Below are 11,874 nucleotides of genomic sequence, written 5' to 3' on the forward strand. Positions count from 1 at the left end.
TCCAAGCATACAGCACAAGTCAGGGGTCATCGGTGCGTAACGACCTTAAGACAGCGAGGGTCTGTGTGTTCCACATGTCTCTCTTTAGTTTGCAAGACCAGGAGTGGGACCACGACTATAATGTTACACCCATTCACTCCTCACACTGACTGACCAATCCCTGGTACACATGCCGAGCTTGGCCCTATGACCGACCAGGAGGTCAAGGAGATTAGCTACAGATGTTATCTACATGCTTGTGATGACTGGAGGGAAGGGGCTTGGGTGTGGTGACCATAATGAGCAAAATAGAGGCTCACTCAAATTATATCACATTACACCTGCCAGCTAATATAACTTACTAGTCTAACTATCTGATAGTGTCATAAATGTGTTTCAAAATACAAACAAATGGTGCCATTATCATGTTATCATTTAATTTAAAGAATCAATTGCAAGATGTGTCATGTATAAGTGCTCTATAAAGGGTTAGAGAAAGCCATTTCAGTGTAACTTTTGTTTGTGTAGTCTATATGTTTTCACTTCACAGTCACTGAGCTGTGAGACTTTTCCTTACACTCACTTAGGACAAGGTTTAGTTTCAAGTTTTATTAGTGGGTTGTGCAGAATAAACATGGCATACACCATCCAACGAAATGCTTATGGCCAGGTTCCTTCTCGACAATGTAACAAGAATAAGAAATAACAAAAGACAAGAATACAAACATAAAGTAAATGGCTCAGTAGAATATAATAAATATTTTAGCGTAAGTATAATACAGGAATGCACAATTTACAGTACAACATTTACACATGTATGAGAGAAGGAAGGGATTTTGGGGGGGATGTTTAAATTGTGCAGTATTAAATCTGAGTCTGTGCGATAGAAGAGGTTGGTAACCACAATTGTGATGCGTGTGCGAGTGATTGCATTGTGTGCTAAGGGTGTGGAGAGTGAGTCCAGATGGTCAGTTCAAGTGTTCAACAGTCTGATGGCTTGTGGATAAAACTGTCTCTGAGCCTGTCGGTATCAGACCTCATGCTCTGATACCATCTCCCCGAGGATAAGGGAGTGAACAGCTTGTGGTTGGGGTGTGTGGGGTCCTTGGTGATGCTGCGGGACTTCCTATGGCACTGTTTTAGTAGGTCTCCTGGATGGGTGGGAGCACGGCCCCACCGATGTACTTTACGTTTTTATAGCGTTACGCTGACGTGTAAGTGTGTGTGTGTGTGTAAGTGTGTATACATGCTTGTGTGTGTGTGATTGGGGGGGGATAACATAGCCAGAGAGTGCCGTGGATTTCGCCCAATGTAGTGAGACTAGTGAAGCACTGGCAGGGCTTGTCCTGTCAACACGTGGAATCTTCTCCAAACCAGAGTCCCAGCAGCTTCCTGGGAGTCGCAATATGAGAGGAGACAGGTGTTTTGATGTAAGACTGAGGGGGAGGGAACGAGGAAGGGGCAGACCAGTGGGAGGAAGGTTAGCGTGTGGAGAGGGAAAGCGAAAGGGATCAAGCGTTCTAATGTGAGTTATAGTCGGGAGGGGTAGAGAGAGAGGGTGGGGGTGGGGGGGTGTTAGTGAGGAGGGGTGAGAGGATCAGAGGAGAGGGTACGAGGGTATGTCCCCTCTGGGACCAGCTGGTGCCCAGTCCTAGATCTCCGATGGCAATTAGGGTCAGAAGTCAACCAGCTAGTGCATGGTACACACTGTAGGTACCATTCCGCCGCTCTGATGAGACGTAAAAATGGCAGCCATAAAACATGACACCATTTAAAACCCAACCACATGTCTACTACGAATTAGGGGCAAATATAAAAAATATATAGAAAGTATAAAATACTTAGTGCAGTAACAATTGACTTTGTGGAGTGAAGCTATGAAATACCTTACACTCACTCTTAGAAGTAAAAGTGCCTGGAAGAAACTTTTGGGTTTAGTGATGGGAGGGGTAAAAATGTTTTCCTTTTTAATCATTTATTGTAGAGGTGGGCTTTCAGATAATTATTTATCATCGCCCGCGTAAATGTCATTCCTGTTCATCATATTAAGTTTGTACACTGCAAATGTAAATGTTCCTTGAATATTTATGCATGTTACATATTGTGATATAACATGAATAATATTAACATTGATGATTGCATACAGTAATAAAGTAGTAACTATTACAACTTTGGGATTTGCATAGGCTCTTGAGGAACTTATTGAAGCTACAAAGTTGTCAGTGTTCAACCTTAACATGTGATGACAATACAACTGAACAGATGAACAGGAATGACATTTACTCTAACGGGTGCTCCCCCCCAAAAATCCACACCCTTACTAAGCCACTCCCCCACTCCAGGGTTCCTCCAGAAACCCATTGTTACATTGAACCATTAAAGCTTCCTCCCAAGAACACCCTCAACTAAACAACGGCGCAAATATGAACCATTTACTAACAATGGTTCCTTTACGAACTCCAGAGGTTCCTTGAGGATCTCCAGGGTTTCTCGAGTCACAACTTGTTCTAGTGTAGGGGACAGATGTTACAAATGTAGCAAAAATGTAAGCTACTTCAAAATGTTTTAGCTTAAAACCTCTACGGGTCTGTGTCCCTCTACCGGGCCGGTTGAGCTAATGTGCACTAATGTGATTAGCATGACGTTGTAAGTATCAGCAAACTTTCCAGGACATAGACATGTCTTATATTGGCAAAAAAACTCAAATTCTTGTTAATCTAACTGCACTGTCCAATTTACAGTAGCTATTACAGTGAAAAAATGCCAGGCTATTGTTTGAGGAGACAACAAAACACGTTTATCATGGCAACTGGTTTGATACATTCACCTCTGAGATAATGTACTTACATTCAGTAATCTTGCTCTGACTTGTCATCCTGAGGGTCCCAGAGATAAAATGTAGCATAGTTTTGTTTGAGAAAATCAATTTTTATTTACAAATGTAGGAACTGGGATCTACAGTTTGAACCCCTGCTGTCTCTGGCTCCACACCCACCCTGCCCGGCCATCTAGATGTGTGAAAGTTAGTGTATAAGCTAATGATCCATCATATATGACATTCCTGGGAGTGTGTAAACTTAAATTTTGTATTACCATGTAAAAGGAGTGAAATTAACAGTCTCCAATGTTAATAGGAGAGATACTTGATAGTTGTCTAAAATAGTTATTGGAGTCACTTCTAAAAGGGACACGACATGGCACTATACATTAACTTTGCACTTTCAGGAGAAGGTGGGCAGATGGGTGGGTGATGGTGCATGTAATAGAGACAACTGGAATCGGGATCATTCAACTCTACCCCTCCCCACGCCCCCCTTTCCTATTCATAGAAGGAGTTAGAAAAACACACCCCTGTGGCGTGGTAAGGGAAACATAACCACTCATTAACATGGAATGACACTGAACTCTTCCCGCTGCTTTGCAATCCCCATTAGTTGTTAAGGAAATGCCTGGGTGGTTATCTAGCTAGCTTCCTACTCTACCACGTGACTGACTCACTCCCAGCTCCACCAACAGTGGCGTCAGAGTTTCATAACATTCGGGGCTCAGTCCTTGCATTGCATATCATTGTATTTGCAGGTTCGAGAAAAATGGCATTTTGTAAAATAATTTCATGCAATTCTACATAATTTTACATGACATGGAGACATTACAAGTGTGTTTTTAAATAGGCCACTCTGACATACTGAGATCAATAAAAAAAATAAAAACGAACAGGTTGTCTTAAATGCAACCAATAGCATATAGGCTAAGGGAAAATAGAGGCACAGATTGTACAATATGAGGAAATTATAGTCCACCAATTTTCCAGTGGCACTCACTCATACACAGTTTTTTGCATTTTGAAATATTGTGAAAGACCTTTAACTGCTGCCTTCTGTTCATTTGACAGTCACATTGACAGCCACAAATCAACAATCAGGTGTTTGATATTTCCCGCAGGCTGCCCAATTGCCGGATTCCCAACTGTAGGCTTTTATGAGCTGATGATGTAACAAAACACAATCAACAGCATTTAAAAAAAGAAGTTATTGATCATCTGTAGCTAAATTATGCTCTTTGGTGTAGTGTTTTCAATGATTTCATTTATTTCTGTACAGACAGGAGTAATTATATAATTAGGAACATTTATATAATGTATCTGCAGCACTTCTAGAACCCCTTACCACAGTTATGTTTTCTTCCATGCGTTGTTCTCTACCTGTTACGAAGTGCGGAGCAGGTGAACCCAAGAGCAGACTCAGACAAGGAGACTGGGATAAGGTAACCATGGTATTTGTTGAAAAACAGGGGGAAGATGGAGTGCAGGCCAGGGAAAGCAGGTTAGGGAGACACAGGATGAGCAGTAGAGGGAGTGGCAGGCGCAGATGTAACACTACCCAATGCAAAATACTCAGCACTTGGTATTAATTCAATGGATTGTGGTCAGTAACGAAATATGAGGTTATTGCATAGGCGGGCCTACAGTACTGTTACAATAATATTTAAAATAGTCTATCAGCAAGCAGCCTACAATTTCAGTAAATAAATGAACAAATGTTTTTATCTAATCACTGCTTTTCCCTGTTGAGCCAATAGTGGCTTCAGCTAAATCGTTATAGAAACGATGTAGGCCTTATGAACTTTTTAACCATTGTAACACAGTTTCTATCAGTGGTGGGAAAAGTACTCAATTTTCATACTTGAGTAAAAGTAAATATATCTTAATTAACAGAAAGTAAAAGTTACCCAGTAAAATACTACTTGAGTAAAAGTAAGTCTAAAAGTATCTGGTTTTAAATGTACTTAAGTACAGTGGTAGAAAATGTACTAAATTGTCATACAAAGTAAAAGTAAATGCTATACATCAAATTCCTTATATTAAGCAAACTAGACAGCACTATTTTGTATTATTTTTTAATTATGGACAGAAAGGGGACACTCCAACACTTAGACATAATTTCCAAACACAGTAGTTGTGTTTTGTGAGTCTGCCAGAACAGAGGCAGTAGGGATAACAAAGTGTTATACTGACAGGTGCCATATTTTTGTCCTGCTTGAGCATTCTAAATATAATGAGTACTTTTGTGTCTCAGGGAAAATGCAAGGAGTAAAAAGTACATTACTATATTTAGGAATGTAGTTGAGTAAAAGTAAAAGTTGCCAAAAATATAAATAGTAAAGTAAAGTACAGATACCCCCCCAAAATACCTAAGTAGTACTGAAAAGTATGTTTTACTTAAGTACTTTACACCACTGGTTGCTATGTTCATAAGGCTAATAAGAAAAGATGACAAATGACTTGAATAGCCAATGGGAAAAGTGTACAAATGTGTTTTCGAAACCGGCTGTGACTGAAATGCATCAGAAAAATATTGGAATGTTCAGGAAAACATTAGGGAAGCTCATCAAGTAGGCTATATAGGCCTAATTGTGTGTGTAGAGAAGATCTGCATTACTTTCTATTTGCTAGACGAATGATCATGAGTACTCAACTTAGCTAACATTTCCCGGCCTAACTGTAACCAAATATCCAAACGAAGATTCAGTGATTTTTTGTTGTTGTTGCCATTGATTGATTTATAAAGGCAAACTCCCATGCTTGTCTCAATCAAACCATCTACTTACCATCTAGTTGACCACACACGGCAATTGCTTTACATTTATTATAACGATTGGATGACTTTGGGAGTTTCACCTAACCACGGTTCTATGAACTAAGCAACACATTCAGTAAATATATATATATTATTTATTTTTTCAGCAGCAGCGCAAAAGATTTGGGACGGACTAAAAATCATTCAGGGCTAAAGCCCCAAAAGCCCAATCCTGGTGACGTTCCTGTCCATCAACCAACCAACATGTTTATTGATTGGATAACAGAGTATGGGGACAGGAGACCTCGCAGGGTATCACAGCACATTTACTGGAACCTGCAGAACACCCTGGAAGACATTGGACATGTGCCAGCAAATACCGAAGCCTGGTAGTCTTCCCAAACTTAAATACGCCCTTGAATGGTATCCTCGCTTAGGATGCCGAGGGTGACAGTGAGCACTGAGCAGCGGAAGCATATTCTCTGACAGGCGTCTCTATATAGATCTTGTAATTTTAATGACCTACTGCTTGCCTTGCTGCTCCTCAGCTCTCTGTCTAGATTTCGATAGGGGATTCTATAGTATCACATCCTCATATTCTATTCTGCTGAAAGATCTTAATCAAAGTTCAAGACGTAAGGTGGTGATAGAAGTCATGGTGGTTGTGAAGCAGTGGCGACCCGTCAGGTCAAGTGGTACAGAGTCTCACCTGTTTTGAGACCCATATTTTTAGCAATTTTGGGGGGACTTGCCTATTTTGCATTTTATGTTTGGCATTAATACGTGTCACATATCAGTTTGCAAACAATGTAATTTTTTAAATATATCATTGAGTTAATAAAACCGCATACAAACATGGTCTCTTGTTTTCTTGAGTAAGGCAGCTCCAAAATGTATGCTTTTCAGCCTAGCTCAATGCTTTCTGTGGTGGTAGGGCAAGTCGCCAGAAAATACAGAGCGTTGCGCCGTGATTGGCTCAGTGTTCTGTCACTCATGAGGACACTACGTCACCGCCAAGTCTAAGGGTAGAGCTAGAAAATTCAAGCCCCTTCGGTGCTGCATAGAGTTACATTAGAAGTGCCCATCCAAGAAGGCTCAAGGTCATTGGCCACAGATAAAAATACATAAAATTATGTCAACAATAGCTTTGATTGGACATCATCATGAATCAAGTTGACAATCTACGAATCATTGTCATATGAAGAGAAATAATGAAGAAAAAAATACTTAGAAAACGTATCAGTGCTCATTGGCCATTGGACATTAACATTACACAAGAAGTTGGAAATCGCAAATTCAACAATGAGTGGTTTGGAAGGTGTAACAGCTGTTGGAAGGAGAGGACCAAGGTGCAGCGGGGTATGTGTCCATATTTATTTAATGAACACAACAACAACAACAACAACAATAACAATAATAATAATAATAATAATAATAATAATAATAATAACAACAAAGAGAATGCCCGAAACAGTTCTTGCTGGTCCAGACACACAACAGAAAACAACTACCCACAAATCATAGTGGGAAAACAGGCTGCCTAAATATGGTTCTCAATCAGAGACAACGATCGACAGCTGTCTCTGATTGGGAACCAGGCCAAACACAGAAATACATAACCTAGAACAAAAACATAGAATGCCCACCCCAACTCACGCCCTGACCAAACTAAAACAGAGACATAAAAAAGGAACTAAGGTCAGAACATGACAGAAGGAATCAGTGGCTAACTGCAAGCATTGTAAAGCAATCATTAGCCTGCTATTCAGTGGAGTGGCTGTGTGGTCCCAGGTCTAAGATTAAGGGTCTCCTTCCTTATTAAAATTATAAACAATCAACATTGTCCATGCTGTCAATGAAGCATGATTTGTACCGCTCTCAGAATAACTGTTAACTTGGAACTGCAAAATCTGACTTGAGTGAGTTCAAGACAACTGGGAACTCGGGAAAAACGAGCTACAACTGGTAAAATACGTTTTGAACTTTCCTCCAACTCAGAATTGTAAATTCAGAATATAGTGCAATTAATGTATTGTTTAGTGTTGTGTTGTGTAATGGCTTTGCCCCCCCCCCCCCCCCCCTCCTCCCAAAAAAGGTGTTTGCCCCACCAAGATTTACATGCTAAAATCACCACTGTTGTGAAGAATCAAAATTCAGGTTGGACATTATCTTTGACATTCACTCTTTGTTTAATAGGCTACATTTGATCAGGATGAAAACAAATCTCATGATTTAGGCTAATAGATGGTCGAAAGGATGTGGACACCCCTTCAAGTTAGTGGATTAGGCTAGTTCAGCCACACCCGTTGCATGCGTATAAAGTCGAGCACACAGCCATGCAATCTCCATAGACAAACATTGGCATTAGAATGGCCTGTACTGAAGAGCTCAGTGACTTTCAACGTGGTACTGTCATAGGATGCCACCTTTCCAACAAGTCAGTTTGTCAAATTTCCGCCCTGCTAGAGCTGCCCCAGTCAACTGTAAATGCTGTTATTGTGAAGTGGAAACCTCTAGGAGCAACAACGGATCAGCCGCGAAGTGGTAGGCTTCCATGGCCGAGCAGCCACACACAAGCCTAAAATCACCATGCACAATGCTAAGTATTAGCTGAAGTAGTGTAAAGCAAGCCGCCATTGGATCAATGGAAACATGTTCTGTTGAGTGATGAATCATGCTTCCCTAATCTGGCAGTCCGGCGGACGAATCTGGGTTTGGAGAACGCTACATGCCCCAAAGCATAGTTCCATCTGTAAAGTTTGGTGGAGGAGGAATAATGGTATGGGGCTGTTTTTCATGGTTCCGGCTAGGCCCCTTAGTTCCAATGAAGGGAAATCTTAACGCTACAGTATACAATGACATTCTAGACGATTCTGTGCTTCCAACTTTGTTGCAACAGTTTGTGGAAGGCCCTTTCCTGTTTCAGCATGGCAATGCCCCTGTGCACAAAGCAAGGTCCATACAGACATTTTTTGTCGAGATCGGTCAGGAAGAACTTAACTGGCCTACACAGAGACCTGACCTCAACCCCAATTAACACCTTTGGGATTAATTGGAACGCCGACTGTGAGCCAGGCCTAATTGCCCAACATCAGTGACCGATTAATGCTCTTGTGGCTGAATGGAAGCAAGTCCCTGCAGCAATGTTCCAACATCTAATGGAAAGCCTTCCCAGAAGAGTGGAGGCTGTTATAGCAGCAAAGAGGGGACCAACTCCATATGATTCTGTAGTGAGATGCTCGACGAGCAGGTGTTCACATACTTTAGGCCATGTAGTGTATACAAATACTGAACAACTCAATATGTCAAGAACAGAAACTACAAATCAATATCAGGAGCTGACATTTGATTTACATAAGAGTACTCACAAGGCAAAACCCTGCCTGCTGACCATGCACTTATCCTCTCTTTCTCTCCTTCATGTAGCTCCTGCTACAGTCTCTGGCACAGCGGACTGAATAGCATAGAAGGCATGAAGACATCTTGGCCTGGGACCAAACACTGAGAGACTCTAGGGGCCAGGGAGGACCGCTCTTTGCCAGGGGATGCGAGGGTGGGGGAGTATTGGTGTTTGCTACGGGGGCCATGGGCTTTTCCGCTCCAAGTCATTGTCAGGGTTTGAGGTTCAAGTTTCGGATGTGCATATCACCTTTGATTGCTTCAGGGTCTCAGGCTTGTTTGACACAGAGTGACGGTGGGTCGTGTACCTCGCTCATTGGTGTTGAGCAGCTGAGGCTGAACTGAGTGATATAATCACCCACTGGCACCTGGCTGCAGTTTCATTCCTTAGAACAGTGTAGAGGTAGCTCACCTCTATCCCCTTGATGTAAATACAAGCGCTATATCTCGGTAAGTGGAACAAGACAACCCAGTGGGCACAGACGTCAGTTCAACTTCTAGTTCAGGTTGGTTCAGCGTAATTTCATTTCACAGAGAGGTATTATAGTGTGCCATTACACTTCCTACTTATAAGGTCAGTGTGATGTGGCATAGAGGCCCAGGCAGAGTTGGAGTGAGTTATAACCACATCACACCTGTGATTTGTGATAACCCCATAAGCACATGCTGCTGTACATAGACATACTGCACTTAGTGTAGCTGTTCTTAGTAATAAGAGGGGAATCCAGTGTGAGGAATATGTGAATCCTGGGCTCGTTTATTTACATTCTGTCCTATAGTCTTACATTGTATATTCCATTTCTTGCTCTGGTTATCTCTCCCGTAGCCTATAAATATTGTGCACTCTTAAAGGAGCACACACTAATTTAACATGAACCTCATACACTCAGTCATGACACACGTGTTCAAAGAATTTGGTAGGTTTAAGCCAAGGGAACCTTGATGGGTAGAACACTTCCCTACATGTTGTGTTATAGACGTAAATCAATAATATACAGTTGAAGTCGGAAGTTTACATACATCTTAGCCAAATATATTTAAACTCATTTTTTCCACAATTCCTAACATTTTAATCATAGTAAAAGTTCACTGTCTCAGGTCAGTTAGGACCACTTTATTTTAAGAATGTGAAATGTCAGAATAATAGTAGAGAGAATCATTTATTTCAGCTTTTATTTCTTTCATCACATTCCCAGTGGGTCAGAAGTTTACATGCACTCAATTAGTATTTGGTAGCATTGCCTTTAAATTGTTTAACTTGTGCCAACTTTTCGGGTAGCCTTCCACAAGCTTCACACAATAAGTTAGGTGAATTTTTGCCCATTCCTCCTGACAGAGCTGGTGTAACCGAGTTAGGTTTGTAGGCCTCCTTGCTCACACACGCTTTTTCAGTTCTGCCCACAAATGTTCTATAGGATTGAGGTCAGGGCTTTGTGATGGCCACTTCAATACCTTGACTTTGTTGTCCTTAAGCCATTTTGCCACAAATTTGGAAGTATGTTTGGGGTCATTGTCCATTTGGAAGACCCATTTGCGACCAAGCTTTAACTTCCTGACTGATGTCTTGAGACGTTGCTTCAATATATCCACATAATCTTCCCTCCCCATGATGCCATCTATTTGTGAAGTGCCCCAGACCCTCCTGCAGCAAAGCACCCCCACAACATGATGCTGCCACTCCCGTGCATCACAGTTGGGATGGTGTTCTTCGGCTTGCAAGTCTCCCCCTTTTTCCTCCAAACATGATAATGGTCGTTATGGCCAAACGGTTTTGGAGCATTGGCTTCTTCCTTGCTGAGCGGTCTTCAGGTTATGTCGATATAGGACTCATTTTTACTGTGGATATAGATATGTTTGTTTTCCTCCAGCATCTTCACAAAGTCCTTTGCTGTTGTTCTGGGATTGATTTGTACTTTTCGTACCAAAGTATGTTCATCTCTAGGAGACAGAACGCGTCTCCTTCCTGAGCGGTATGACGGCTGCCTGGTCCCATGGTGTGTATACTTGCGTACTATGGTATGTACAGATGAACATGGTACCTTCAGGCGTTTGGAAATTCCTCCTAAGGATGAACCAGACTTGTGGAGGTCTACAATTTTGTTTGATTTTCCCATGATGTCAAGCAAAGATGCACTGAGTTTGAAGGTAGGCCTTGAAATACATTCACAGATACACCTGCAATTGACTCAAATGATGTCAATTAGCCTATCAGAAGCTTCTAAAGCCATGACATCATTTTCTGGAATTTTTCAAGCTATTTAAAAGCACAGTCAACTTAGTGTGTGTAAACTTCTGACCCACTGGAATTATGAGTGGAATAATCTGTCTGTTAACAATTGTTGGAAAAATTACTTGTGTCATGCAAAGTAGATGTCCAAACTGACTTGCCAAAACTATAGTTTGTTTACAAGAAATTGGTGGAGTGGTTGAAAAAACGAGCTTTAATGACTCCAACCTAAGTGTATGTAAACTTCTGACTTCAACTGTATGTATTGCTCAAAACAGTATCACACATTACCCATGCAGGACATTTTCTGGAATATAGAATATCTTTCTTCTATAAGCGTGATAATAACGTTCAAGAATCATTTCCACTTCATTTGGAAATGGGCTAATCCAGATCATTTGAAACATGTTAAAACATAAATGGGTATGAGGCCATACAGCCGACTGAGTAAAATAACATAACGGAGAGAGTTGGTGAGGCTCCCCTTAGAGAAAGAACACGTGATTTCACACGTGGAAAATAAATCATATGTTTTTGGAACACTTCACACATATTACTTTACATGCTGTCGCGTGTTATCACATTAACTTCCCATAAGATCACGTGATCACATGTTTTTGGAACACTTCACACATATTACTTTACATGCTGTCGCGTGTTATCACATTAACTTCCCATAAGATCACGTGATCA

This window comes from Oncorhynchus nerka, linkage group LG21, assembly GCF_034236695.1.
Source record: "Oncorhynchus nerka isolate Pitt River linkage group LG21, Oner_Uvic_2.0, whole genome shotgun sequence".
NCBI lineage: Eukaryota > Metazoa > Chordata > Actinopteri > Salmoniformes > Salmonidae > Oncorhynchus > Oncorhynchus nerka.